The 16,522-nt window shown below is 38.9% G+C and overlaps 1 long non-coding RNA gene across 1 annotated transcript in view; it reads right to left on the bottom strand.

Annotated features, from left to right (window-relative positions):
• Nucleotides 1-749: 749 nt before the first annotated feature.
• Nucleotides 750-16,522, bottom strand: part of LOC140225225 (uncharacterized) — a 139,001-nt gene continuing 123,228 nt past the window's right edge. Inside the window, exon 3 of the long non-coding RNA XR_011900369.1 lies at nt 750-811. This is a non-coding gene — a long non-coding RNA (uncharacterized lncRNA). The remainder of the gene's footprint in view (nt 812-16,522) is intronic.

The raw sequence follows: 16,522 nt of genomic DNA on the forward strand, positions 1-16,522 counted from the left end.
AATAGAACGAACACACGTCTATTAAACATGACTGTCTTTATTCAATAAGGAGTTTTGTGAATATTTTAGGGGAAAAATCGCGCAAAGATTATACCTGGTATGTTTGATCTTGGCGTTTTTCCTGGCTCGTTCTGAAAGGAATCACTGGTGGGACCAGAGGTCTTTGCTCGATGTCCTGGCGCAGCGGTGCCCTGCGCCCCCCTCCCCCTTATTTCTTCGCAGCCAAGACCACAAAAGTGACTCCAAGTCAAAGTTTATCCGTACACCATTGCAAGTTGGTGCAAATAAACCAATATTTTTCCACCACACATTACGAGAGTGGCCAGGTTGTATGCGGCTTACAACACATGCTCTCGGTATTTATCGCTACATGTATGTGTTTATAAAAAAGGGGGGAAATAAATAAAAGATAAGATGAATAGTATGATGAACTTGATTGAATCAGTTGAGGGAAAACATGTTCTACTGAAAAAGAAAATTGTCGCTTAAATATATACATTTTAAAAACGAAGAACATCTCCCTTTTACAAAGTGTTAGAAAAATGAATCTCAGAGGAACTATATTATACTCTCACTTCGCTGCTATTATCACCTTGGTCTGAAATCAGCATTCATTGCAAGTTGCGCATGTCAGTTGTGAAATAAAATGGGAAATGATTGAACAATGACACTCATTTTACGAGAGAAAGAGTGAGAAAAATGATTTAATGTCATTAACATGTCTTAAATAGTCATGTTGGTAGGATACTTTTTGCAGAAAAATAAATAAAGCTCACCAATTGTTATCCGTGTGATTTAAGACGATTCTTACCTGAAACAGATAGAAAAAAGATTATTAGTTGGGTTTTGTTCATCAAAGAGATTAACATGCTTCATTTTTTTCGTTAATATTTTCACTTTCACACGGAAGAAATTATTTTAAAATTCGTACTCAACGTAAAACGTAACGAATTAGTTAACGTTGTATGGATTCCGTATGGAAAAGCTAATTATTAGGAAAAGTGGAAAGGAAAGAACAATTTTTCTGAAAAACTGAATGCGATAACTGGCCCTTTTCTACACAGCTAATTTCGTTTGTTTTTGCCACTTCGACACCATAGGCGAAATTATGGATATGGAAACGAGGTCCTGATGTAACATGAAAACTTGTTGAAGAAAAATCAATATAGAAAAAATGGACTTTTGCCCTATCTAAAATTGCGGCTTCAATCCAAACTGTAAGACCTGTTACCATTTACAAATATAGTTAGCACTACACCGTCTTACTAATCATTGTACCATCTTCCAATTCTTGTAAAGACGTAATAGCGAGATGCTGAAACTAACTAATTTAACAGTAGTTGTATATACGCCTAGTGCATCCACTAATATACATGTACAACTTTACACCGGAAATTCTGCGCTGAGTTGACTCGATTTCTGTAGAGCATATGAAGCTGTAATTTAGTGCCCACTATTCCCTATAGGCTAAAATTTTACTTTCAGAGGTCAACAGCCCAGATTCGCCTGATACGATGACTGATGACCAAAGAGTTGGGCAATTGGTTTAGCAATCCTAGCCTAATTTGCAAAAACTCGCACTGCAAAGATCTCACTGCGACATTTATCATCCACCATTAGGCGAAATATATCGCCAACCTCCAAATTTACTTGGCTCTATTACATTCGATGGCTTCGATTTATAGTGCATTATATGGACCGCGTTCAGTAGAAAAGAACCACATGAGCTACTGTAAAATTTAACCGAACAATTTAATTTTTTACAACAGAATGTTTGTACGGATTTTTTTTGAAAATATAAATGAATTTGCTTCGTACTGTGTACAAAATTCTCTGAAATGTGCACAAAAATCGGCACAACCGTTTCCATGTTAACGATCAAATTGCCCGATTAAATTTTGCAATAGCTGATGTGGCTTGGTTCCTTTCTGCTTAACGTAGTCCATATAGTCTCTGCCATGCCACTACCATGCTTTTTCCCGAGTAGGTAAATTCCCAATTTTTTTTCAAAATGGAGTCGGACGACATCGGAGGTGGCAACAAGGTCGGGCCTCATAGGGGGCTTTCAAGGTGTTGTGAAACTCCGAAGACACGCCTAACGAGACTACATCCTATATCATGCGCACTCGGGCCTGAGTTACGAGGTTAGTTCTCTTCCAGTTCCGAACCGGTCCTCGGATCCCGGCACCGAGCCCCCCCCCCCCCCCCCCCCCACAACCTGCGGTACCCCCGGGTACACGAGATCCTCTCCTGCCTCTTCCATGTACATGTTTACATTTTTTCCGCCTTCTTATTCTCCGGGGTTAATCCGCGCCGCGCCGCGATTAAAACATAAAATGCCTAGAGAATAAATTCTGGCGCTGAGTTCATAATTCGACTCTTCATACCCCGTGCGCGGCCCGGTCACGAGCTCAGCGGGTTGAAAGCCCTCCACGCCCGCGTGACGTCACTCAGGGGATAAATTTTCCTGCGATTTAAAGTTGAGCTTATGATAGACTACTCTCTCACCGGTGTGGTGAGAATAATCGGACGAATCCTTCATTCCTGACAGAGAAATTGCTTTCGGTGCACATGTTTCAGTTTAAAAAGAATATCATGCTTTTTTCCCTCTTTTTTTTCTCTATCAACGTTTCTTTGGTGCCAGCACTGGAAAAAAAACACATTGGATTTAGAGTCCAGACTCTTAAAAACATCGACAAGAAAAAGTACTCTTGATTCAATCAGAATCTAGACTAAATCAAGAACCAAGCCTCTTAATTTAAGCGGATTTCGTTTTGATTCAAGCAAAAATCCGATTGAATCAAGAGTATTTTTTCTTGTCAATGTTCTCAAGAGTCTGGACTCTAGATCCAAAGTGTTTTCTTTTCAGTGAGGGCTACTCACTTACAGTCTTTTTCGCCGAAGAGACTATTCACCCACACAATTTCACCAATAGCGTGCCACTGAAAAAAAAAAATGGTAGAATTTATCATTCCTCCACGCTGTATTTCACACAGCGTGAATTCAAAGTCAATTCTGCCGGAGGAATGGTTACCTGTACCAGTATGTAGTAACGTTTACCTTCCTTCTGGCAAAAGTGACTCTGGATTGACGCTGTGTGAAATACAGCGTGAACTGACTCTGAATTGACGCTGTGTGAAATACAGCGTGAAGGAATGGGAAATTCTACCAATCTTTTTTTTCAGGGTGGCTTGTTTTGCGACACATCGATTGATCTGTCATCTGAACCTATGGGAAAGGATCTACAAACAGGGTGTTCGCAACGAACACCTTAGTAATAGATTCTTTAACATAGCTTCAAATGTGGAAATATCTTTAATCGATCATTCACCCCTCGCAACTGATTTCCACCTGAGATTCTTTAACCCACGGATGTAAACCTCCGATCCTTTTGACCTACGTGTTTTTTGACCTATGAGCGTTTCCATCATGGTGCAAGTTGCGAAAGTTAGAAGTGAACACCGCTATCATCGTGGTACGTCTAAATGACTGGAAACTAGAGTCAGAAATCAAGTTCGCCTTCAACTAAATGGATACAATTTGAGCGGCTCAGGAGTTGATACAGTTGTATCGCAAATCTTAGTTCAGGGTGATCCTCAGAGGACTCGTTACTTTCAATGACTATCGCAGCGAAACGTCTAGTAACTTTGAATCGACTCTCCTCGTAGAAAAAAATTTTGATGGTAATATTGAGGTATAAGTTGCAAAAGATAGAATTGAGCACCGCTCTTGTGGTATTGACTGAAAAACTGGAAAATGGAGTTAAAAATCAGGTTCACCCTCGCTCCTCAACTCGACCTCACCTATGAATTCCACACATAAGTAGAATGCACGTAAGTCAAACTTCCTCTTTGCAAAAAGTCATGTTTACAAAAAAGCATGAAAGTCTAAATGCTAAGGGTCAAGAATTGCAGGTGAAAAGGTTTGGGTGAATTATTCCAAGGGTGATAAGTCTGTGAATGAGCGGTTCCGGAATCCTTTCTTTACTCAATAGCAGACGAGTAAGTTGTGCTCGAGTAAGACAAACATTCAATCACATCTCAATAGACAAAAATGGTATTATGACAATGGAAGGTTCTTGTTTCCATTATTTTTAATTCTTCAAAAAACGCATTCCGATGTTACCAAAATAATCCTTCACTGATCTCCCAGTTAATAACGACACACTTTGGTGGCACTACACAAAGGAATCATCGGACAGAAATTAGGTACAATGCCGATTTAAGAATATAGAGGTATTTTGCATTACAGTAGTTTGTGAATAAAGAAATAACAACCCACTTGAAAAGCAAAACACTGAGATGATTCAGCGGAGGATTTTATGCAACGAATTCGGAATTCAACATCAGAAGAATGGTGAACTGTGAAGGGCAACTGAAAGAGGACACTGGAAAATAGTGGGCAGCTCAATCGTGTAAAGTTAACAAACAGTTCACGCAGTGGCGTGGCTTGTTTTGCGACAAATCGATTGATTTGCTAGCTAAACCTATGGAATATGATCGATAGACAGAGTGTTTCAGTGGCGTGGCGTGCTTTTCGATGTATCGATTGTTATGCCATTTAAACCTATGGAAAAGGATCGATAAACAAGGTGTTCGCAGCGAACACCTTAATAATCGATTCTTTACCATAGGTTTAAATGGCATGACAATCGATACATCGCAATTCACGCCACGCCACTGGAGTGTTTGCAACGAACACCTTACTAATCGACTCTTTATCATAGCTTCAATTAGGGAAAAATCGATAATCGATCATTCACGCTTCGCCATCACTGATTGTGAGTTCACGAGCTCAGCCAACGCTTCATGATTATCGGTAAATAACTAATCTGACGCTCGTGGATATATTTCCTATTTATGATTTAGGATTGTGATAAATTTTGGTATTTACCTCAAATGTGACAAAACTGATTTCATTTGAAAAATGTTGGAGCCACACAGTTGATCAAGTGGGCCATTAATTTGAATGCCTCCTCCTCATGTTACAAACTTTTGGCGGCTGAACTCTCATTCAGGCGGACTTTAGTGTGGGTACACAATGAGACGCACGGGTTGGATATAATCTCAAAATTACGTGGCTCCACTCCTAGTTTACAGGCATTTTCAGACGGCCAACGTCAGCCGGTGGATTTCCTAATATTTTTGTGGATATTAGAATAGGACGCAGGCTTCCTATGTAAATAATCATGTCGTCAGAGAGCAGTCATATTTTGTTTCTACTTTTTTACAGTAGATGTCAATTTCAAACTTCTTTCGATTGATTTGTACTGGTAAAAATAACTTGAGTCACTTAATTTTTATATTTCCATCTTTCTTGAGTTGTACACATTTTAAAACAACACCCACTAATCCCTTCCAAAGAAAGCACTGATATTATGGTTTCTAATAATTGACAAAAACAATTTCCATGGGTAGAAAATGCATTTTGAAAATTCGCTGCTGAGCGAAGCATTCGAGGCATTTTCCCAGGAGCTGATACTTTGACGATCATATTAAGGCTAATTTCTAAGAAATGAGAGGGTAAAATACCCCAGATAAAATAATAAAATAAATAAATACTTGAAAAAATTAAAAAATGACTAAAAAAATCAAATCATTTTAATACTCGTATGGTTATTTTACATTTGAGTATGATTGTTAGTAAAACGATATGTAAGTATTTGTTGACCCATGATTATTCAGATTGAATATGAATATTGAAAATAATGAGAATCAGTAGTAATATTAATCACCTCACCGCAAACATCCTTGAAAATGTAACTCTCGCTAAAAGTATAAAGCCCCATGATTTACAGTAGTTTCGTGAAACACCGTAATGTATCTGAATTCGGGGCCATGAGAACCATCACTCCATCGATTATCGAGTAAGTGGCTACGATGCAGCCCGCGTCTTTATCGTGCCTTCATTTTTAGGGAGGGCACGACAGACTCCCGCCATATTTCATTTAAATTTTTACTGCGGCTTATTTTCGGTATTGCTCACGGTATTTAATCTTCAATTAATGGAATCATCTGTCTTAATTTTCAGATGAGGGTCAAAATAAATTGACCACCGCATTACTCGGAAGGAGTAAAGGTCTTTTCACTTGAGTTTCTTGCCGATTTGTCGAGGATAATTCAATTTTACCTGACAATTCAAACTAAATTGATACAGTCGGAGGATTTGGCAACATCCTAAACCCTTGGCGCCCGCATAGCATCCAGCCGAAGATGAGATGTACCTCTAAGACAATCGAATCGTAAATGGCGATGAATAGAACATGCAATTAAGCTCAACTTATTTAACTAGTTGTGAGCTGAATTGCTCACGTACAATGTTGTCAGATATTGATGATTGGCATATTTTTTATGAAACCGATGAGAAATCGACTAATACTAAATAATTCGATCATTATAATAACAGAAATAGAAGCGCATTTTCTTGTGATTTCGAGAGCAGATCAAATTGAGTCATTTAAAGGTATAAACAATTTTAAGCTTGTGGAGCTGAAAATTGAATTTTTATGGATTTTTTTCATAATTTTTGCGGCTATCAATAGGTAACAAATAACCCTTAGCGAGAGCGCTTTCTTTAAATTTTTGAAATGTGTGCCGAAAAACGGTCATTTAATCCTAGCTTTACCATCCGGGTCAAAACAGACCCATCAAATGCTCTTGATTTGCATATTATACGTTACAATGCGGTGCTTCACAAAGTGGCTTAAAAAATCCTCTAGGAATTGAATTTGAACATGGTTTTGAAAAATAAATTGTGTTCACGGGAAATTTATATTAATCACTACCCCTTAAATTTCCAACCAGGACCTCCTGAGGCCCAAATCAGTCCTAATGGGAATTTTTGTGTTTCCCATTGATTAGAGGTACAATTATTGGTTGGTAGTGTTGAATGAGTCAGTTTATGTGTATGTGATTTATAGTTATCGAACGCCTTTTACATAATGTAATTCTATGTGTAATCCAAAAGTCACGCATGAACCTGATAAATTCTTTGTAAAAGACCCTACACCTTGCAGGAGAAGTTTGGTGAAGGAAGTGTTTTTGTATATTCGTCTCATAATGTGTATGATATTTTTATCATGATTAAGTCATTTTTCAATGGCCAAATAGCACGTTTTCTTGAACGTAATCGGCGATTTTGCTTATTTTCTTCAGGATTTCAGCTACTCTATTCTGGTTGGTCAAAATTCCCACGGTGACACAACATTACAACAGTCATCTATCCAAAAAAAAAAAAAAAAATCAACCAAATCCAGTCGCGAAAATTCGCCTACAGTCTTCCCAGAATATACGTCCAATAAAACATTGAAGTCATTCTCATAAAAATTCGGGATCATCGAAGACCCAACTTTCCGGCATCGAGTCCTTGCACGTCTCGGCCCATTAAAACGGCGTCCTCCTCACAATGGCCTGACCATTAAGTGTCTGGCACTCAAAGCTAAGGGGCTTCCCCGACTGAGTCACATCCCGCGAATGGCTGGACCGGAAACGGCCCAAAAAACCGGAAGCCGCGCAAAAAGCTTCCAGCAATAGCCAAGACGTTCGCAGACGAGAACGGGGTGGCTTAGGAACGGCATGGCGGCCGGCCGCGCCGCCGAAGGGACTTAAGTCACGTCCTCGAGGAAGGGAGTGGGGAGGGGAGGGCTTGCCATTCTCACCATCCACCGATGCACCCAGCTGAGAGCCATGTTGCCAAATTCTTGGTGGAATGAGGTGATAAAAACCAGACTCTTGCGGCGAAAAATGACCTGCCGCATCATTCGAGCGTCCACTGAAAAAAAGATTGGTAAAATTTATCATTTCTTCACGCTGTATTTCACAGCGTGAATTCAAAGTCGATTCTGCCTGAGGAATTACCTATGCCCAGTATATAGTAACGTTTACCTTTCCTCTGGCAGAATTGATTCTGAATTGACGCGGTGTGAAATACAGCGTGAAGGAATTGTAAATTCTACCAATCTTTTTTTTCAGTGTCCTTCAAGTATTTTCAAGTCCAGATTTCTTTTTCGTGCGAAAAGAAGTGCAACCCGAGTCCTAATCGGGATGATATAGGAAATCCGGTTGTCTCAACGCTAAAAAAAAAATAAATAATAATAAAAAAAAAAACAATTCACATGGGAAAAATATCAAATGAATGTTGTTGTAAATCCTCAGGAAATTTTTTTTCCGTGACCTTACGAGCTTCACTTAAATAACTTCTCATTTTTAGTTCGAGAGTGGATTTTAGCCATGTTCTGTAACATCGCCGATTTCCTCGCGAAAACGTAAACTGAGAAAACACACTATCTCTGTCAGAAACTGATACAAATATTCCTGATAGATATGCCGTGACGGGAATCGTCGTTGAATCAACTGAAAATATTTCCTGTAACAAAACAAAATTGGGTGGGAAGTAATAGAAATACTGTGTTTGAAACAAGGATTCTCCAGTTTTTTCTACGAAAAATTCCTGACACGGTACTTTAATAGCAATTACACAGGAGGAATATTTTTATCAAAAAATTGTAGTTCCCCTCATCCCACAAAAAAAAAAAAAAAAAAAAAAAAAAAAAAATCAGGAACGTCAAATCATTTGCGAGAAATATTCAATAGAGGTTTCCTTCCTATCCGAAAACATCGGTTTTTGAAAGGTTAGTTTTTTTTTTTTCTTTTTTAGGAGCTTATCGCGCCCTCTTTAGAGTCTTTGGCCTTAGTTTTTCAACAAACAGCCACTGCACTGAGACACTTTATTAACACAAGATTTGGTTGTTTAAAATGTGCGATTCGATAAGGCCTGAAGCTGAATACACGCTTAAATTTCCGTCAGATTCCGATCAAAATGATGACAAAAATGGCGGTCAAATTTTGGCAGGCCGCAAAAATTTGATCGTAGATGGTGCGCACCAGTCACCATTTGATCGGAAATTGATGGAATTTTGAGCGTATATCCAGGCCTATATAAAATTTCTGACTCTTGGTTAACCACCATCACGCCGATTTTACATGCGGAGCGGCAACGTTGGCTGAAAAGGCGCGCACTTTTTGAACTTTGTCGCTTGCGCGCCGATTAAAAAGCCCCGGGGCGCCCGACCGGAATACATAATTTACCATCGCAGAGTTATTTATTTCTCCCACGAAAGTACCAATATCGAAGTTCGAGAGTTGGGCCGCACTTGAAAGCACGGCAATCGATGAATCGATATCGAAACGCTGGAGTGGAGAGATGACGGGGTCGGGTGATTGTCGCTCTTCGCCGAAGTTCCTCCCCCTGGTTGGGTGCCGCTAATGAAAACTCCTCGCCTTTGGAACGGAGGCGAGGCGCTAATGATCGATTATCGATATTTCCCCGTTGAACCTGTGATAAAGAATCGATTACTGAGTTGTTCGTTGCGAGCACCCTGTTTATCGATCCTTTCCCATGGGTTCAAATGGCGGAGCAATCGATACATCGCAAAGCTCGCCACGCCACTGCTTTGGAGGTCCCTTCTCCCCTGTAGAACTTTTCCCACCCTTTTCGGTCGGTTTGTTTGTTTGTTTGTCTGTTTGTTTGCTCGGACGAGTCCGTGCCGCGTGCGCCTGTTTTATGACGTATTTATCGAACTTTTTGACACCGCCTCCCGAAATTATCTCCTCCGGTTTGCTCCTCGTGTGAACGATTTTATTTGCGATTGTTTATTTAATTTTATTCTCTGCATGAGAAAATAGTATACTGTTAGCTTTTAATGATCGCAGCAGGGACTAAAAAAAAATGAAAAATTTGAATGGGTGCATATTAAGAAAAGATCACATTCAGAGAGAAAGAGGATATTGTATGGGCTGTTATTCAATATTTTGTGGAACGCGTGGTTTTACATTTGATAATATCATCTATGGATTTTGTCCTTTAAGCAGCGGAAAAGTTAGAATTATAACCAAACATGTCATTACATGTGGTCACTTGTTTTAGGGGTAAAATTTGAGTCACACGCAGCCATCTTATTTTTCTTGGGAAAATATGACCTGTTTATTTATTTTTTCCTGTGACTGTTATTTTGATTTGTCTCTTACTTTCTTCTAAAATGATCCATGATTATTTATAATATTGATAATTATTCATCTAATAACAACGCTTTCAAAAAATCAGTGACGAACCTTTTAGAAATTTTTCCTCTGAATTTCGAAATTCTGATTATGATCATATATTACAGTGATGCCAATTTTGTTAAATAAGCACTGTTTAACTTTCCAAGTGCTCATAGTACTTTCCTTCTGATATTTTTGATTTTCCGAAACAACTAGTTTTCACCTATGTGAAAATGTCCCCTTCCCTTCCAAGGAAAGATTTGCTGTCCAAAAGATTGCTCACTTCTTATTTTCTTGAAAGCAGCATTATTACTTAGATCACTAAAAGGAGGCAACAAAATTTTGAGTTGAATTTGCAAATGGGACAGGACCTATTTATTTCCATTCACGGGCGCCTACTGATTGCGAAAATCTATGTGAAAATAATAACTTAGTTCCAAATTTTGATTTGTTTAGGCTTTTACGTTTTCACCTTACAAATCCGAAAAATTTCGAAGAGATTTGGCAAAATATTTGTTTGCTACTCATTTTTGCCTTCAATAGAGCCATGTCAAAAAGAAAAGAAGAGACTAGCCCTGTTGGAAGACGGTTTTTAAAACTGAACAGTAAATCAGAGTTCTGAAGCACTAATCCATGTGATATACTAAAAAATGAAACTTTTTGAAAAAAATTCCTATAGTTTCAAAAGTAACCATTTTCATTTGTTAGTACTTATTTTTGTATTTAGAAGACCTTCCTGAAAGAGGAGAACCGAGTCTGAAGTCGATTGAAAACATTTACGGAGAATGACAATGCATTGTCATGAAAACGTTTTCAAATTTCGGAAATTGACCCTGGCAAACATAGTAAACCCTACATATTTTGAAATTGAGAACTGCGTTAATTTTTTAATGTTGATTTTCGTGATCAGTAGACGCCTCTGAGTGGAAAAAAATAGATCCTGTCCCATTAGCAAATTGAACTCAAAATTTTGTTGGCTAGTATAATTATCAAAATAATAATTAATCATCGTTTATTTTATGAACATCAGATAAGATATGGGTCCGTATGCAGTTAGAAGAAAGTAAGAGAAGAATCAAAGAAAACCAGTGACCGTAACAATTAAAATTTACGTGATGTTTCGGGGGATCAAATTCTGGACCTCCTGTTGCTGTCAGGAGCTCGGTGCTCTGAGCGACCTTATTATGGCAGCGCTTGATTAGCGCGTGCATTACTTTGCTGCTTTAGCAAGCGATTTTTTTGCCAATTTTATTAATTTCTTTGTTTTGTTTGGAATTTACGGGCCCATTCGCGAAATCGGCAGAATAGGTGCTCAGTCGTTTTTCATGAAGAAAGTTTTTGCTACACTCCGATCAAAATCTTAGTGGGATCTAAGTGACCTCTCCTTGCAAGTCAAAGGATAGCCGTGCGGATCATCAACAGAAAACTCCATCGATTTTTCACCTTAAGTTTATAACCATGACATTTGTTTCTCTCTAGCAGTTTTAAACTGCTGTAAAGAACCCAGTAAAGAATGATTTTCAAACCATCCATGATTAAATTTGAATAGAATGTACTCACTCGGAACACTTGCATTACAAGTCTAGATCATGTAAAAAGCAAAGTAAATATACACTCACAAGCACCAAAAGATATTGATGAGAAATAACCAATTGAATGCCGTCCTTCTGTTGGTGAGGGAATTTTTTGTCTAGAGTCTGTTTTTCTTTCTTCTTTTTTTTAGTGTAAAAGAATACGTGAAGAATGGGAGGAAGGCAAAATTGAATTTCTAAAACTCATCAATTTTCACAACTCCATTTTGTGTAACTATTTTAATTTACACCTTGGTAACTCTGCACTTTTGTCATCCATTCGTGACTCCAAGTATGGTTAAACATTGTATCAAATACAAGCATTTTGGCTCGTATTGAGTTACAAATGTAACTCTAACTACATCATCTGGAGACATGTTTCAACTAAATTGGCTGCGGCGAGATGTAGGCCTTCTCTTCTGTGTTGGTCGCAGCCTTGATTTACTTAATTATAATTGATTAACTGAGCCACGGCTAATCCTTCTATTATACTTTTCTCATTTTCAGGTACACCAAGCACCAGTTCTTCAAAAGACACCTCCAAAGACTCATCTAAAGACACCTCCAAAGACTCATCTAAAGACTCTTCGTTCCCTCAGCTTTTTGGGAAGCGACCCAAAAAATCCACCAAGTTTCACGATGCTTTCACAGGGAATTTAGAGATTGATTCCAAACTATTGCTTTCTAATACAAAGAAATCTGATGGTTACCAAAAGTCATATACCCCTCATTTCCTACCCCTATTTATAAAAGAAACCTAATTATTCGCTATTTTTCAGCAGATGACATTCGGGAAAGATAGTATCGATTATGATATTGAATAATACAAATTGTAGCTTTTTCCAGATGCTTATATATTGTATCTGCATGCATCCTCTCATACATCGAGGTTCTTATAAAAATAAGAGAATTTAAAATTACCCGATCAACACATAACACAAGAAAACGACCTAGGAAAATTCCTATCTTAACTGCAATCAACTTAGCAGTATTTGCTGATCCAAGTGAGCCATTAAAAAGGGTAGAAACCACGGAATACGTATTTGAACTCTCAAAATATCAATTATAATCTAATCATCAGAGATGAAGGCATCCATTAAAACATTTGTGCTGAAGAAATCGCACTAAATGATGAAAATACTTGTCTTACATACACAATTTTTTTTTCACATTAAAATCCATGCATATGCAATTTGTTTCGTGGCAAATCAGCAATCTAACACAGGAAATGTATGCCATTCAATAATTTTTCTAGTTTCACTAAGTTTTTCCAAATTTTTCCTTGCGAAGTTTTGTTGTTAGGCAAAATATTTATACGGAGTTGGGTATAACCTTGGAAATTTTCAAACCACCTTGGTCAATCCTATTCGTTGTTATTAATAAAATCATAAGTTCATTTTTAGTATCTCTTTTTGGCGTCTCCTGGGTGACGACTCTTGGATAGAAATGTATAACTTTCATGGCCTTTTCTCGTGTGCGTTAAATAAAAAACTGATTATCCAGTGCATTGGTGAATAACTATTTAGTTAAATTTATTTCAATTAATATTCATTATTAAATTATAGTTATATTAATATTTTATTTTAGGAATTAACGCACCTAGCGCGACACAAAAAAAAGAAAAGAAAAGAAAATATGCACACACTTACAATTCATGCAAACTCAACTTTCATTTGAAATGAATCATTTTGCGAGTGAACCGAGCCGAGGAACAGCTCCATTTTGACAATTTTTTCTCTAGGCCCATAAAGCGTACAATAATCCTGACGTACAAATAATTGTGTAGATTTCAATTTTGTCAATTTATTTAGTATTTTTAAAGAAAAAAATAAGTTGCACGATTTTGAAAACACTGTAATCACGCTGGTTCCCTTTTGCTAAATGCGATCCAATCTATGCACACTCAACTTTCATTTAAAATGAATCATTTTGCGAGTGAACCGAGCGGAGGAACAGCTCCACTTTGACAATTTTTTCTCTAGGGCCATAAAGTGTGCAATAATCCTGACCTGACGTACAAATAATTGTACAAATTTCAATTTTTTCAATTTATTTAGTATTTTTAAAGGAAAAAAATAAGTTGCACGATTTTGAAAACACCGTAATCACGCTGGTTCCCTATTGCTATACGCGATCCAATTTATGCATGAATCATTTTGCGAGTGAACCGATCGGGGGAACAGCTCCATTTTGACAATTTTTTCTCTAGGCCCATAAAGCGTACAATAATCCTGACGTACAACCCCGCGGAATCTGCACGGCCGCGACGAACGTGGCTCGGCTTCGGGCCTAACAACGCCATTATTATTTGACTCGGGGTGCTGGCATAAACAACTCCGCTTAAATCAGCGGGGACAAGTCTTAAATCGAATCCTCTGCCTGCATTTGAATAGGTTTATTTAGAGGCCTAAATCCAGCTTAACATGTTTTACCAATAAATAATACACTCTCGGCTCCGGCCGGCCGGCCAATGGCGAGCCCGCCCGGACCGGGGCTCTGCCAAGTCAGGTGTCTTCCCGCGGGTCGCCGCTCCAAATTTCAAAGTTCGCCCGTGTTTATCTATTCGCCCCGTGTATTTATGTATCTTGTAACGAACGCCTTGTTCGGGCGTGTTAACGGCCCACGGCGACGCGGCCGGCCGCGTCGCCATTGTAAGAAAAAACACAGTATGAACATCGAAATGTTGCCAAATTTCCCCTCACAAAATTTGTATTTTTGAGGAACTTTATGAATATTTTTCCTTGAAATTTCCAGAAACCTTAGATCGAATTATCACCGAGATTCGCTGAAAAATTGAAGGAAATATACATGCGAATTTCCCCGAAAATTTGTGTTTCATCAAAGGAGATTTGGCAACGTCTGAAGGCTTATATGGTGTTCTTCCTTAGCACGGCAGGATGGCCAGGGAACAGAAATTGCCGTGTCCGTTCAGGGCGTGCGTGAAATATTTCCGATGGATCCGCCGGCCTTGACGAGCTCAAGCGTTTTCGACATTTTTTATGAGTTGGTTTTGCGAAATTTTGATTGTAAAATGGGATCTATGATATCATAGATCTCGGGTCGTTTTCAGCTGAAGGGACAAAACTTTTGTCGCTATATTTTATTTCTTTTTATATATGTTTATTATTATTTTTTTCTTCGGACGGTCCACTAACAAGTTTTGCCCAAGCAGTGCTTCAATGGAAAAGCCTCGCAAAGTTCCTCCATGGTCCCTCCTTCCTGGAGAGACAGAGAGATGAGTCGCCGAAATGTAAGACACATATTTCACCGAAGAAATATCGCATTCGATACTAATATCGAAACTGACTCGAATGCAATGTTATTATTCTGGAAAAAAAAACCCCTTCCTTAATTACGTTGAATTAATTTGTCAAATTTGGTTGGTGAATTTTTTATTCTCATGACAACAGAAATGCGATCTCAAAATTCGAAAGAAATGACAAGTAGCTGAAAACACGGATCGAAGCAATATATCGCATGCCGTTCCGACACAAAATATGGCATCCATCGAATCACCGATTCTCTTAAGTCTTGCCTTTCAATTTCCCGGTTTCAGTGTCAGATATTTGCTATATTTTGTGTATCTCGTTTGCCCTATCCAGTAAGAAATTTCGTCTTAATATAGGGAGGATCACGCTAAGTAACCACAAACGTTTGGTTCATATTTTTTGGTTAGGTCTTTCTTTGGATTACATGACGACACTTTAGGGTTAAAAATGTGTAACTTCGTCAAAAATCAAAAACATGGAACTAATCGATGCGTATATCACGCATGCAGTTCCGACACAAAACATGCCGTCCACCGAATCACCTCAAGTCGCCTGGAGCGCAGTCTCATCTCGAGGAGCGAATAAAAATCACGCGAAAAACTTGTTTTCGGGACAATGGGGAAAGGGTTGCGCGGGCGGGAAAAGAAAACGCCGAAGGGATGAAGACCCGGAGGGGTGGCGGCGGGGCGGGGAGGTGAGGGATCGAAACCATACTCCATTATCAAACGATCTGGATTCCATTCCCGTCGCGAGACAGGGACATTGGAGGGAATGAAAGTTTACGGGTCATGGAGCATCCCCGGAGCGTGGGGCGTCCCTGGCGGAGGGCGCGGGATTCGGGCGCAGCCATGCGGAAGGAGCCGGTCCGGGAGAGCGCGCCAAGAAAATGGTTCCTGTCCCTTTGACGGATGGTAATTCCTTTCCGTACCTCCCATCCCGCGCCCCGAAATTCATTTTCCCGGGTATTAGACGTCGCTTCAGCGGGCGCTACCTTCCTCCACCGGGGTGGAATTTTATTTTGAAATTTCAGCCCTGGTCCCCGTCCCGCCCCCTCGCCGCTCGAATCGTCCCTTGATCCCTTCGATGGTTTTATTCTGCGGAGTGTCGTTTTGTCCAATCGGTTTAGGGAATTTTTGCGCTGATGAGATTTTAAGTATAAACGTGGCACGGAGAAAAAAGTGTGGTTCTTTTGAGAGAAGAAACTTTTTTTGTTGTTTTCTTTTTAATTGAGTAACGATTCAAAATTTAACCTCTCCCCTCAACCCTTTTGTATTTTTAGTGATACTTCCATGTAAATTTATGACTGTTACTGCCCTCTTTAGAGGTGTAAATGGCCTTAGATGCTAAAGCACCGCTTTAAAATAAAATTATTTTACTACTACTACTCGTTTAGTTATGGATTCTACTTATGAATAATTTTTCAACCTTGGAATTGATTTACGTTCCTTCGTCTGGGAAGCGACGAATTTATGACCAGGCTCAAAATATGGCACATGGATGTTTTCATGATATTTTGCGTTTCACATTAAAACCAATAGTCAGCGATGTAGCGTAACACACCGGAATAGTTTGAAAGGCTGTGTTTGGTTATTAGAACAAACTACTTAACACACTCCTTGTCTGCCAGTTGGGACGGAGGGAA

The sequence above is a fragment of the Bemisia tabaci genome, chromosome 8 (assembly GCF_918797505.1).
Source record: "Bemisia tabaci chromosome 8, PGI_BMITA_v3".
Classification (NCBI taxonomy): domain Eukaryota; kingdom Metazoa; phylum Arthropoda; class Insecta; order Hemiptera; family Aleyrodidae; genus Bemisia; species Bemisia tabaci.